Here is a 14928-nt window from a genome sequence, read left to right as displayed (position 1 = left end):
TCCGTAAAAAAAAGAAGAAACAACTGGGAGGAGTTTAAAAAGCACAGCGTTTTCCAAACCGCGACTTCCGGGAACAGACCTTTATTTATTTATTATTTTTTATTAACAACAAATCAATACATAAAGCACATGAGGGAACACAAGCATACATAGATTAAAAACAATGGACAATAGAGCTAGGGGGTACAATATCACATTACACAAGGACCTACACAATTACCACAGGGACATACAATTCTAACAGCTTTTTTGTTAGTAGAGCATTTAACCGTCTTAAAATACAGTTCAATTTCTTTTTGTAGGGTACGAAAATGTGGTTCTGTTTGTAAATGTACATTTGTGTATATGAAATTTGTCCAAAAGAATAATGAAATTACATAAAAATGTTTCTGCTTATTGTATGTAAAGAATCCAAACAGTACATCTCTCCACAATAGTGTAAAATCTTCATAAATGTGTTCAATTATAAACCTACTGATGTCTTGCCACAGTTTTCTTACATGCATACAATGCCAAAAAAGATGCAAAACTGTTTCTGGGTGGTCATTACAAAAGGAGCAATTTGAGTTGATGTTCAGGATAATATTCATGAATCATTTTAAAGGAAACTTACTTAATTTTGTTAACAAGTAGGTATGTGTGTGTGGCAACATCCAAACTTTTTTTCAACAGATATTATCAATAAATCCATTCCATAAGGCATGACATAAGGTATAGATACAACATCCTGCTGAAACAAGGATCGTATCGCTCTGTTGTTGAATGGACCAAAAGAGAAACAAATCTTTCCTTCTGATGAGTCAACAGGGTCAATAGAAGGTAGGCTCTGAGGGTCAGGTCTTGACATGTTCCTGAATAACTTAGCAACACCTGAGGGAATGGCATCTAAAACAATTGCAAAATCTTTAGGTGTTACAGGGACCTTGTAAAGTGATAAGAATTATTCATAACTGAGTAAAAGACCCTCTGCATTTACCAGTTGGCTCACCAATAGGATATTATTTCGGAACCAATATTCTAAAAGCAGAGAGGTATTTTTATACAATATATCCCGATTATTCCATATATAATATCTGTGTGGAGAAAAATTGTGTTTATAAATTAAGGACCATGACAAGAAAACCTGCCGATGAAAAGCAGAAAGTTTCACTGGAACTTTGGCAAAATTATAATTGCAAAACATGAAGTTAAGGCCATCAAAAGTAGAGAAGACATGAGGAATAAAATTCCAGATAGAAGTGAGTCTTCTTAGGAATTGTTTTATCCAATTGATCTTAAAAGTATTATTTAAAGTAGTAAAGTCCAGAAAATTCAGCCCACCATTCTCATAAGTGTTCATTACAACAGTTTTCCTAATGTAATGGGTACGGTTTCTCCAAAGAAAGTTGAGAAGCATCTGGTCTATCTCCTTGCTTATTTTACTGTCAAGATATAAAGATACCTTTAGCCTTGGTTATTAGGACTCTACCTTTTAAAGATAAGTCCCTCTGTAGCCATTGATTTAGTTTCTTCTTAGGTTTTTTAATAAGAGGGTTAAAATTGAGTAAGCCTCTAGACTTCTGATCCTTTGTAATGGTTATGCCTAAATATGTAAGTTCTTCTTTTACTGAAATACCATAATATGAAGGTGTCACACAATCTTTGACAGCTATGAGTTCACATTTATTAATGTTAAGATATAGACCAGACGCTTTGGAAAAGGATTGTATCACATTGATCGATATGGGAATTTGGTTAGCGTCTTTCAGAAAAAGTGTAGTATCGTTATATCGTCAGCCAGCTGGCTTATAATAATTTCTTTACCAGCTATGGAAATACCTTGTACATGACTATTATTTAAAGAATTTGCAAGAAGTTGGGTGATGAATAAAAACAGGTACGGAGAGATAGGACAACCTTGCCCATTTCCTCTCTTCAACTCACATCTAGGTGAGGTGCCATATTTCAATTTGATAGAGCTTTTACCATTTGCATAGAGAGTCTTAATAGCCTGACAGAAAAAATCCAAAGCCAAGTCTCTCAAGGGAGTGGAAGAGAAACTGATGCTCTGTGTCAAATGCTTTATAAAAATCTAAAAATATGAAGCTATCCTCAGTTATTAGGTCTGAGTAGTCAAGTACGTCTAATACTAGTCTGACATTGTTAGAAATATGTCTGTTCCTCATGAAGCCAGACTGTGTTTCATCAATGATTGCATCCAGGACTTCTTTCATTCTTTTTGCAAGTAGTAAGGCTAATATCAGTCATTATTAAGAAGACAAATTGGACGCCAATTATCGATGAGCAGCACTTCTTTTTTTAGGCTTAGGTATCAGTGTTATTAACCCCTGACTCATTGTAGGAGGGAGAACATTGTTTTTAATACTCTCTAAAAATACTTCAAATAGGAAGGGAGCTACTTGTTCAGAAAATCATTTGTAAAATTCTGATGTAATTCCATCAACACCTGGTGATTTATTGTTCTTTAGATGTTTGATAGACTATAATCTCTTCAACTTTGATGGGTTCATCAAACGGTTTAGATTCTATATCACTGATAGAGTGAAAATTATTCAGTGAGTTAAAAAACATCTGTGGATTCCTGACAGTATGTTGAGCTATACAATTCTGTAAAAAAAAAAAATTATACAGTATTTAGCGATTCATTTTTGGTCATCTGTAATAACACCATCAATGTTTAACTTATGGATAGTGTTATTTTTAGAGTGAAATTTCTCAAGTCTAAAGAAATAGGATGAATTCTGTTCTCCCTCCTCAATCCATTTTTTCCTAGATCTAATAAAGGCTCCTTCTGCTTTTAATTTATATATATTATCCAGTTTATTTTGTAACTCAATTAGTTCCATCTTCTCCTCCCCCAAGAGGTCAGCTGGGGACCTCTGAGAAAGGGAAGTTATCTTAATGATCACCTTTTCCTCCTCAGCTCTTGTGGTCTTAGCAAGATTACTACCATATTTTCTAAGATATTTGGAAACCTCAAATATAAAGAGCTCCCAGTTCTTGCAATAAGATTTTTCTTCACAAGCCCTTTCCCAAAAGTGTGAGAGCAGATCTTTAACCCTCAAATGTAACTATATAATTATTTAATAATGAGCTATTTAGCTTCCAGTAGGATGCTCTACTAAGGTTCGTATCAGGGGTAAATATTTTGATATCAATGTAAAATAGCACTATGGTCTGTGAGGAGAGTAGTACAAATATTTGTAGTAACACTCACCATCAATACATTTGGATAGAAGCCAAAAATCTATTCTGGATTGTCTGGAACCTGTTTTGTTACTCCAAGTGAATGAATGATCTTTCGGCCGGAAACCTCTCTCTCCATATATCAGTAAGATCAAACTTTTCCATAAAAAGTATTAAAAGTTAAATTCTGATTGGTTGGCCTACCTGGGGGCCATCTATCAGTTGAATTATCTATTGTAATGTTAAAGTCCCCTCCTATCAATAATAACGATTTGGAAAATTTAGATAACAAATGAAGTATGTGCTTCTCTATAGCAACTCCTCATTCTCATGTTTGGTGTTGTACCCGTAGCAGTTTACAGTAATGAGCGTAATGTCATTGTAACTGATCACAAGACAATAAAGTGACCAAAGGTCACATTCCGAGTGTAGAATATTACCACCAAAGGTATTTTTCATTGTAGTGACACCAGCAGAGCGTTCAGATCCATATATCGTCGCCCCACTGTGACCTCCAGAAATTGGCATCAGCCAAAATTGAGTGAGACTCTTTAAAAAAGCAAAAATCTGTTCGAAATTGTTTAGCAAATAAAAATAAGGCCTTGCGCTTCATTGTTTCGTAACCCCCTAGCATTAAGAGATAATATAGACAAAGACAAAACAATAAAGATTATATAAAAGTATAAACTGTAGTAGGATGAGTCAAAGACGTAGGAGCAGTGAACGTAAACGATAAGGATCCGAGATCTGCACCATTTAAGTCAATTTAAAGTGAAAATAGCTTATTCCATAACCTTTGAGCTAGACGTTATTTGGCTTTGAAATTCAACTCAACTGGAAATTATGTTCAAGACCAAACCAAGGGTTCTTGTAGTAAGAGAGACTAAAAACCCTCTTTAGTGTAATCAGGAACTATTCTGAGAAATAAAACAAATAATAATTTAAATAAAAGGGTATCTATTATTTTAAGTACATATGAAAACTGATCATAAAATAATTGAATAACAAAATGTTTCACATAAACGTTCCTAAGACCTTTTTTGGAAATAAGTATTAATAACTAAATAGAACAATAACCGTGTAAAGTCAGAGCGAAACAGACCAGTTTCTGCCTATCTGCATACTATATGAAGCTCAAGCACTACACTACTATACTAATATTCTAAAAGAGGAACAGGAGATCAAGCAGTAGAACCTTTAACGTGTCGAAAAGCTCACCACTGCAAGAATCCCCCCTTCGCGTGGACGCGCACGCACTCAATTCTTCATTGTTGCGACTTGCTTGACTGCGCACGCACTCAAGTCTTCATTGCTGCGACTTGCTTGCTAGTTGAGATTTCTGATCACGTTCGGCTGCGTTTCATTTGATTTACATCTTGGTTTGATAGCGGGGAGGCACTAGTAATGGCTGCAGTTGTCGGTTTGGCTATTTGTTTCAAGTGTATAAGTCTAAATAAGTCTCTGCCAAAATTCGTCATTGCTCCCATGTTTTATTCGACTAGTAGTTGTTCTGAAATGTTTGTTTGCCTATATTTTACTCCCTCTTAATAAAACAAGTACATGAATTATTAATTTCGGTTTCCTATCCTGTTTGTTCTATATAAAGTATTTGACTCTGATGTGTGTCACAGAAAGTACTTGACTTGCCACAAAATTAAGGAAATTAGAAGGGGGGGGGGGGGACATAAAGAGGGAGTAAAATGTAGGCAAGCAATAAACATTTCACTGTTGTGGGGGCTGTGCTTTGGCAAAGTTGGTGGGGTCTACCCGTTTGGCCCTGTCCGGGGGTATCGTCGGATGGGGCCACAGTGTCTCCCGACCCCTCCTGTGTCAGCCGCCAGTATTTATGCTGAAGTAGTTTGTGTCAGGTGGCTAGGGTCAGTCTTATATCTTGAGTATTTCTCCTGTCCTATCCAGTGTCCTGTGTGAATTTAAGTATGCTCTCTAATTCTCTGAGGACCTGAGCCCTAGGACCATGCCTCAGGACTACCTGGCCTGATGACTCCTTGCTGTCCACCTGCCCGTGCTGCTGCTCCAGTTTCAACTGTTCTGCCTGCGGCTATGGAATCCTGACCTGTTCACCGAATGTGCTACCTGTCCCAGACCTGCTGTTTTCAACTCTCTAGAGACAACAGGAGCGGTAGAGATACTCTGAATGATAGTCTATGAAAAGCCAACTGACATTTACTCCTGAGGTGCTGACCTGTTGCACCCTCGACAACCACTGTGATTATTATTATTTGACCCTGCTGGTCATCTATGAACATTTGAACATCTTGGTTCTGTTATAATCTCCTCTTAATAGATTTTTTTTCAGAACAACTACTAGTCAAATAAGGAAGTAGAGTCCGCACCCTTGTGGGGCCCCACTCTAGGAAGAGTCTTGGTGGTTCCAAACTTCTTCCAAAACTTGTGCCTCAACACAATCCTGTTTCAGAGCTCTAGATGCATTGTCAACTGTGGGACCTTATATAGACAGGTGTGTGCCTTTCCAAATCATGTCCAATCAATTGAATTTACCACAGGTGGACTCAAAATCAAGTTGTAGAAACATCTCAAGGATGATCCATTGAAGCAGGATGCACCTGAGCTCAATTTCGAGTCTCATAGCAAAGGGTCTTTGTAAATACGGTATTTCTGCTTTTTTTTTTAAATAAATGTTCACAAAATTCTAAAAACCTGTTTTTGCTTTGTCATTATGGGGTATTGTTTGTAGATTGTTGAGGATTTTAATTTAATATTTAATCCATTTTAGAATAATGCTGGAACATAACAAAATGTGTAAAAAGTGAAGTGGTCCGAATTCTTTCTGAATGCACTGTATATTCTTCAAATAAATTCTACTGTATATAACATTTTTGTCTTGTTTTATTGATCAGGGATGCCAACCAGAGTAGAGAGTAGACTGGACTTATGAGGGATAACCTCTATGCATGGATAGGTTGTTGAGGTGAGTTATGACTGGATTCTTGTATCTGATATTTTGAATCCGTTAAGCACTTTGTCTGTTCTCAAAGGAAGAAATCATTGCATGTGTCATGTTCCTTTTTGCAATGCAGTGTTCCCACTTGTATTTGCTGGGTGACACTTGTATTTGCTGGGTGACACTTGTATATGCTGGGTGACACTTGTATATGCTGGGTGACAGCTTACCTTTATTGAGTTGAGTTGCCAACATATCTTCCATCCTCGCATCCTGACAAAAGAGAATGTACATGCAATACGCTGGTAAGCTGTCACCCAGCATATACAAGTGTCACCCAGCAAATACAAGTGGGAACACTGCATTGCAAAAAGGAACATGACACATGCAATGTTCATTTCTTCCTTTGAGAACAGACAAAGTGCTTAACGGAGTCTATGTTCAGACTGGACATACAATAAAGCTGGGCTCAAACATTAAGCCCTCGTGGACGATAGGGCTTTCTGCTTCAGGTGAGCTATTCATAATAAAAGTACAAGAAAACAGCAGGGTAGACAAGAGAGAGCTGCTCTTCCTCCTGGGGAAGACCTGCCCGCTCCAAGATCTCTCCATCACGTTTGACAACTCCAAGGTGTCCTCCTCCTAGAATGCAATGAACCTTGGTCTGTCCCTGACAACACCCTGTCGCTCTCTGTAAACATCAAACCAGTGACTCGCTCTTGTAGGTTCATGTTCTGTCTACAGCATTTGTAGAGTGCGACCCTACCTCATACAGGAAGCGGTGCAGGTCCTAATCCAGGCACTTGTCATCTCCCGTCTGGACTACTGCAACTCACTGTTGGCTGGGTTCCTCGCTTGTGCCATCAAGCCCCTGAAACGTATCCAGAATGCTGCAGCCTGCCTGGTGTTCAACCTTCCAAAGTTGTTTGTCACCCCACTCCTCCGCATACTTCACTGGCTTCCAGTTGAAGCTCACATCCACTACAAGACCATGGTACTTGCCTACGGAGCAGCAAGAGGAATTGCCCCTCCCTAGTACCTTCAGGCTATGCTCAAACCCTACACCCCAACCCAAGCACTCCATTCTGCCACCCCTGGTCTCTTGGCCCTCCCCCACCCTACAGGAGGGCAGCTCCCGCTCAGCCTAGTCCAAGCTCTTTGTCCTGGCACCCAAATGGTGGAACCAGCTTCACCCTGAAGCTAAGACAGCAGAGTCCCTGCCCATCTTCCAAAAAACATCTGAAACCCTACTTCTTCAAAGAGTACCTTAAATAATTTCACCTTTACTAGCTCTGACTTGTTAAAAATGCACTTACTAATGACTGTGATATGCGATTATCCCACCTGTTATCTATGTTATAAATCTGGATCAAATGTAAGCCTATGTAATTAGATTGTAAGGATAAAGACGTATTTAGGCTGTAAATAGTCATCCACCCAAAACAGTAAACATAATAACAATGATAGGTGGCAACATCATGTAGTGCCTTTTGCTTCCCAAAAAACAGAAGCTTGTCTCTCCCACAAGCATTAGTTCCGACTTCAAGTTGCAGTTGGTAAGCAACTGCAGAAATGTTCAGTCAACTGCAGTCGAAAGTTCATGACCTTTGATCACATGGTGGTTGTAAAGGTCATGCATTCAACATGTAAGTTGAAGTCGCAAGTCAGGCAATTCTTATACCCATAATGCAGCACACTTTGAAAATGTACTTCTTGACAAACGTGATCCGCTCGAAAGCACCTACTGTGTCCCGGTGTTGTTGCAGTTCATGCTTGTATCAAGGTGACATCTAGATGGTTATCATAAGCTAGGTTTCCATCCAATTGGCGACAGATTTTCATGCGAATATTCAAAAATCCGCTAATTTTCCCACCTAGATGTGTTTCTACCCAACTGACTTGATGCTGATAAAATCAAATCAAATCGTATTTGTCACATGCGCCGAATAGAACAAGTTTAGACCTTACAGTGAAATGCTTACTTACAAGCCCTTTAAACAACAAAAATAAGAAATAAAAGTAACAAATAATTAAAGAGCAGCAGTAAAGTAACAAGAGCAAGGCTATATACAGGGGGTACCAATACAGAGTCAATGTGCGGGGGCACTGGTTAGTCGAGGTAATTAAGGTCAAATATACATGTGGGTAGAGTTATTAATGTGACTTATGCATAGATAATAGAGTAGTGTACGCATAAAGGGGGGGGGGGCAATGCAAATAAAATAGTCTGGGTAGCCATTTGATAAGATGTTCAGTAGTCTTATGGCTTGGGGGTAGAAGCTGTTTAGAAGCCTCTTTGACAATTTTTAGGGCCTTCCTCTGACACCGCCTGGTATAGAGGTCCTGGATGGCAGGAAGTTTGGCTCCAGTGATGTACTGGGCCGTACACACACTCGGTAGTGCCTTGCGGTCAGATGCCAAGCAGTTTCCATACCAGGCAGTGATGCAACCTGTCAGGATGCTCTCGATGGTGCAGCTGTAGAACATTTTGAGGATCTGAGGACCCATTGCCAAATCTTTTCAGTTGCCTGAGGGGGAAAATGTTTTGTTGGGCTCTCTTCACGACTGTCTTAGTGTGCTTGGACCATGTTAGTTTTTGGTGATGTGGACACCAAGGAACTTGAAGCTCTCAACCTGCTCCGCTACAGCCACGTCGATGAGAATGGGGGCATGCTCGGTCCTCCTTTTCCTGTAATCCACAATCATCTCCTTTGTCTTGATCATGTTGAGGGAGAGGTTGTTGTCCTGGCACCACAGCCAGGTCTCGGACCTCCTCCCTATAGGCTGGCTCGTCGTGATAAGGCCTACCACTGTTGTGTCATCTGCAAACTTGATGGTGTTGGAGTCGTGCCTGGTCGTGCCGTCAAGAGTGAACAGGGAGTACAGGGAGGAGGGGACTGAGCACGCACCCCTGAGGGGCCCCCGTGTAGAGGATCAGCGTGGCGGATGTGCTGTTACCTACCCTTACTACCTGGGGGCTGCCCGTCAGGAAGTCCAGGATCCAGTTGCAGAGGGAGGTGTTTAGTCCCAGGGTTCTTAGCTTAGTGATGAGCTTTGAAGGCACTATGGTGTTCAACGCTGAGCTGTAGTCAATGAATAGCATTTTCACATAGGTGTTCCTTTTGTCCAGGTGTGAAAGGGCAGTGTGGAGTGCAATAGAGATTGCATCATCGGTGGATCTGTTGGGGCGGTATGCAAATTGGAGAGGGTCTTGGGTTTCTGGGATAATGGTGTTGATGTGAGCCATGACCAGCCTTTCAAAGCACTTTATGGCTACAGACGCGAGTGCTACGGGTCGGTAGTCATTTAGGCAGGTTACCTTAGTGTTCTTGGGCACAGGGACTTGGTGGTCTGCTTGAAACATGTTGGTATTACAGGCAAAAAAATGTCAGAGAAGACACATGCCAGTTGGTCAGAGCATGCTTGGAGTACACATCCTGGTAATCAGTCTGGCCCTGCGGCCTTGTGAATGTTGACCTGTTTAAAGGTCTTACATCGGCTGCGGAGATCCGATATTAACCAGTAATTCAAAATACGCCTAAACCTTTTAAAACGTTAGCTGACACCTTGAGACTCTATAGAGGGTAACAATGTTTTCCCTGAAGGGATGGCAATTTTGTTATTTGTTAGCTAGCTATCTAGGTTACCAGTTAGCTTTTAACATTACCCCTCTATCAAGTCTAGCTAGCTAGCTCTACTGGCTGCTGGCTAAATGAGCTAACGTTCTTGATTGTAGTTACTAAGATAAACATTTCAAATTAGCTACTCACTTTAGCGTTTACTTTGAGGTATTTTCTGAACAGATTCTCACTTGTTTGTTTCTCCTGTTGTCAGTTCGCCACACCATTTACAGCCCCAAATTAAAAGAGGACAGTTGGAACACAACCCTCTTTATCCAGAGGGAATTCACAAATGATCGCCAAAGTCTGAAAGAATTATATGGATTTAATATCCGTTTTTGAATTTGAGCATGTCCTCAATTCAAATCCACATCTGAAATGTTCCTAATTTAGCACATTAAGATCCTGATATGGACCTCAGTCATGAGCATATGCATTGTATGTGCTGAAAAAATACACTATGTAAGCCTACGGTCAGTATTTGTCATCTGTAGTGAAATTAAGATGTTCACATAGGCCTATCTCAGTATATCTAATGAGTCAATATCCGGCCATACTATGTATGATCTCCAAAAATAATTTGTGCATGAAAGAAAAATATGGATTTCATATTTGTCCAATTATTGAGCACATGCTGAAAACTCAGAAATGCACCAGAAATTGTCCTTGTTTTCAGCATATCAAGATCTGCATATGGACCTCAGCCAAGAAAAGCATATCTGGAATCAAGGTAGCTTCCGATCTTCAATGTGCTGAGAAAACACATATGCGATGTATACAGTCAGTATTTGTCAACAAGAACAGAGGAAAAGGATGTCACATATCTCAGGATATTGAATTAGTGCATTTCCAGCCAAAGGAAATGTCCATGTGTAATATTTGGAATAATCCCAATCATTAATGTCTAAAAGGCACATCTGGATTCAGAATTTGTCAGGGTATGGTGCATACCCACAAAATTCAAAATGTGCATTGGAAATGGTTTGAATTATCTATTTAGCACTTATCATGGTTTGCTTTTTCAATCTCGACAAAAATAAAATACCTACCTCCCTACTCAGTATCAAAGAAAATCTCAGAATGTCATTCAACTTTAGTGTTTTGTAACAGAAGTCTCTTTCCATTAATCTAATGGCCGGTGAGGATTTGGGATGCTGGAATTATATTCGAGTGGAGTGGATGAACATGAGTCTACTGGAAACTTTTGAAGTAAACTAATCAGGGTGCTGAGAATTGGGGGGATTTTATTTAAAAATCTATATTTTTAATCTTTACATGTTAAATTCACACTACAATCACCCCAGATTTTTTTAACACCTCTCACCTCTAAGTATTTTAGCTACTTTTCAGATGCATTTTATACCTCAAATTCACTGTTTTGCCCTTGTCCCTGCCCAAACTTTTGAGCTTCTATGTTTTTTTCTATGACAAAACATTAATAACTACACATTATGTAATGTTTTCTTCTAGAGTCAATAAAATAAAAATTATATTTATTGTGAGTATGCCCTTTATATTGTTATTTACACAAAATATACCTGTCCTTTGGTAGTGGTGTCATTTCCACCACTGAGGGCAAATGACTCATTAATCAAGAGAATGTTAATTTAGTTACCATGGAAAAGTATTGCGACACTGAAGCACGTGGCTTCAGCAGACAGTTGTTCCAGGAGTGATGTCCAGAAGTTGAAGAAAAATCTAGGAAAATATTGCTAGTGTAGAGAATATTTTTATTGTCAGTCATTTCCAAACAGGCTATACTTTAATTTGTGGTAGAATTTAGATTTTTAAAATATATTTTTGTAAACTATATGCTAGCTGTAATACTAGCCAAAGCATGCTAAGCAGTCTGTACCTTTTCTCCAAAAACAGTAGAAGTGTCATTACCATCACGGTTATTTTCATCAAACTTAACAGTGGTGGAAACGACAAAAATCCATTATGTTATTACTTAAAAGAATCTGACTATTTAATCATGTTTTGAATTGCTTTAATCTAGAAAATGATCCAAGGTGTGCACAACTCTGAACACTTACTTTCCTTTGTTTTTAGAAGATGCCACAAAACAGCACAGAGGTCACAGACATATAAACAAAATAGAAAAAATGATCCTATACGATACCAGGAACATCTGAAAAAATACAGGGAGAGATACTGGAAGAAAAAAGGATCTCTGAGCTTACAAAGCGAGAACAAAGAAGCAAGAGATGGCAATGGAAATGCAACCAACGGAATAGAAGACAGACTTTACATAGAAGTTGCAATGGAGACCTACCTATCAGCCATCACAACACATTAGTCACCAGGTGACTTGCAGCCAGAACATGAAGCCATCATACCTGCCCCTAACTTACCCGCACTGATACCCCTTCCTCATCATCTGCAACAGGAATGAGAAGTCAAATACTTGCTGGAAGGAAAAAGGTCACTCAAAAACAGAGATCTTTGCATGACAAATGTCAAACTTGATAAAGCTTAAAACATACAAGTATTATACACCAGTTTAAAGATAAACTTCTTGTTAATCCAGCCACAGTGTCTGATTTCTAAAATACTTTACGGCGTAAGCACACCTTGCGATTATGTTAGGTCAGCGCCTAGCCACAGAAAACCATACAGCCAATTTCCAACCAAGGAGAGGTGTCAAAAGACAGAAATAGCATTAAAATTAATCACTTACCTTTGATGATCTTCATCTGATGGCACTCACAGATCTCCATGTTAGACAATAAATGTTAGATAAAGTTCATATTTATGTCTAAATCTCTTTTTTTTTTTTTTTGCGCATTTAGTCTACTAATCCAAAATGCACAAGGCGCGGGCACTAAGTCTAGACGAAAAGTCAAAAAAGTTTATTTACAGTTCGTAGAAACATGTCAAACAATGTATATGATCAATCTTTAGGATGTTTTTATCATAAATCTTCAATAATGTTTCAATTTCTTTGTCTTTAGAAATTAAAAGGAATGGAGCTCGTACTCACGGCCGCACACGTGACTTAGCTCATGGTATTCTGCCAGACCCCTGATTCAAACAGCTCTTATTCGCTCCCCCTTCATAGTAGATGTAACGGTTCTCTTCTGGTGAAGGAGAGTCGGACCAAAATGCGGCGTGATGATGATTCATGTTATTTTAATGAAGGAAGAAACTATACATAAAGAAACTACAAAATAATGAAATGTGAAAACCAAAACAGCCCTATCTGGTGCAAACACAAAGACAGGAACAATCACCCACAAAACACTCAAAAAAAATATGGCTGCCTAAATATGGTTCCCAATCAGAGACAACGATAAACACCTGCCTCTGATTGAGAACCACTCCAGACAGCCATAGACTTTGCTAGATACCCCCACTAAGCCACACACCCAATACCTAACAAAACCCCAAGACAAAACACACCACAATAAACCCATGTCACACCCCGGCCTGACCAAATAAATAAAGACAAACACAATATACTTCGACCAGGGCGTGACAGTAGAAGCCAGAAACAACGTTCTAAAGACTGTTGACATCTAGTGGAAGCCTTAGGAAGTGCACTATGACCCCATTTATACTGTATATTGGAAAGGCAATCACTTGAAAAACTACAAACCTCAGATTTCCCCCTTCCTGGTTGGAGTTTTTTCAGGTTTTCGCCTGCCATAAGAGTTCTGTTATACTCACATACATAATTCAAACAGTTTTAGAAACTTCAGAGTGTTTTCTATCCAAATCTAATACTAATAATATGCATTTATTAGCTTCTGGGCATGAGTAGCAGGCAGTTTACTCTGGGCACCTTATTCATCCAAGCTACTCAATACTGCCCCCCGTTCCCAAATAAGTACATTTCTGAAAGCTTGCAGGGCCAAAGTGCCCGAAGTTGTAGAATCACCTGGATATATCGGCCCTCTAATACAGGACCTGTGCTGCAGCAACCTCAGCACCCCTACTTCCTGTGGCAATGGACAGGATAGGCACTTGCAAGCAGATGAGGAATGTGGCTATAGGAAGATATTATATAGTAAAACCTGTAAAATGGCGAATGTAAATCAGAGAAACAATGCACTACCCTCCTCTACCCAATAAAAAAAAACACACAACCCTCCCCAAAGCAAAAAATAAGTTTGACAACCCTCCCCTATTTTGTACCAGCCCCCACACCCTAGTAATTTTTTAACTGTCCCTAACGAAAGAAAGAGAATTAAAATACATAAGAATTTAACTATATACAGGGATTTCCAGTACCAGATCAATGTACATGAAGATCTCTGCATATATAACTCACTATATAATGAGGATAAAGATGTGGCTCACTTTAGGTTGTTTACTCCAAAACAGCTACAGCTGAAGTCAGAAGTTTACATACACTTATGTTGGAGTCATTAAAACTCATTTTTCAACCACTCCAGAAATGTCTTGTTAACAAACTATAGTTTTGGAAAGTCGGTTAGGACATCTACTTTGTCAGAATTGTACATACACTAAGTTCACTGTGCCTTTAAACAGCTTGGAAAATTCCTGAAAATGATGTCATGGCTTTAGAAGCTTCTGATAGGCTAATTGACATAATTGTAGTCAATTTGAGCTGTACCTGTGGATGTATTTCATGGGAAAATCAAAAGAAATCAGCCATAACCTCATGAAAAAAATGTGATGACCTCCACAAATCTGGTTCATCATTGGGAGCAATTTCTAAACGCCTGCAGGTACCACGTTCATCTGTACAAACAATAGTACGCAAGTATAAATAGCATGGGACCACGCAGCTGTCATACCGCTCAGGAAGGAGACGCGCTCTGTCTCCTAGAGATGAATGTACTTTGGTGCGGAAAGTGTAAATCAATCCCAGAACAGGACCTTGTGAAGATGCTGGAGGAAACAGGTACAAAAGTATCTATATCCACAGTTAAACAAGTCCTATATCGACATACCCTGAAAGACAGCTCAGCAAGGAAGAAGCCACTGCTCCAAAACCACCATAAAAAAGCCAGACTACGGTTGGCAAATGCACAGGGGGCAAAGATCGTACTTTTTGGAGAAATGTCCTCTGGTCTGATGAAACAAAAATAGAACTGTTTGGCCATAATGACCATCATTATGTTTGGAGGAAAAAGGGGGAGGCTTGCAAGCCAAAGAACACCATCCCAACCGTGAAGCACGGGGGTGGCAGCATCATGTTGTGGGGGTGCTTTGCACAGGAGGGACTGGTGC

Source organism: Oncorhynchus kisutch, linkage group LG14 (assembly GCF_002021735.2).
Source record: "Oncorhynchus kisutch isolate 150728-3 linkage group LG14, Okis_V2, whole genome shotgun sequence".
Taxonomy (NCBI): Eukaryota; Metazoa; Chordata; class Actinopteri; order Salmoniformes; family Salmonidae; genus Oncorhynchus; species Oncorhynchus kisutch.
The sequence above is the reverse complement of the archived record's forward strand: the minus strand, read 5'-3'. Positions refer to the sequence as shown.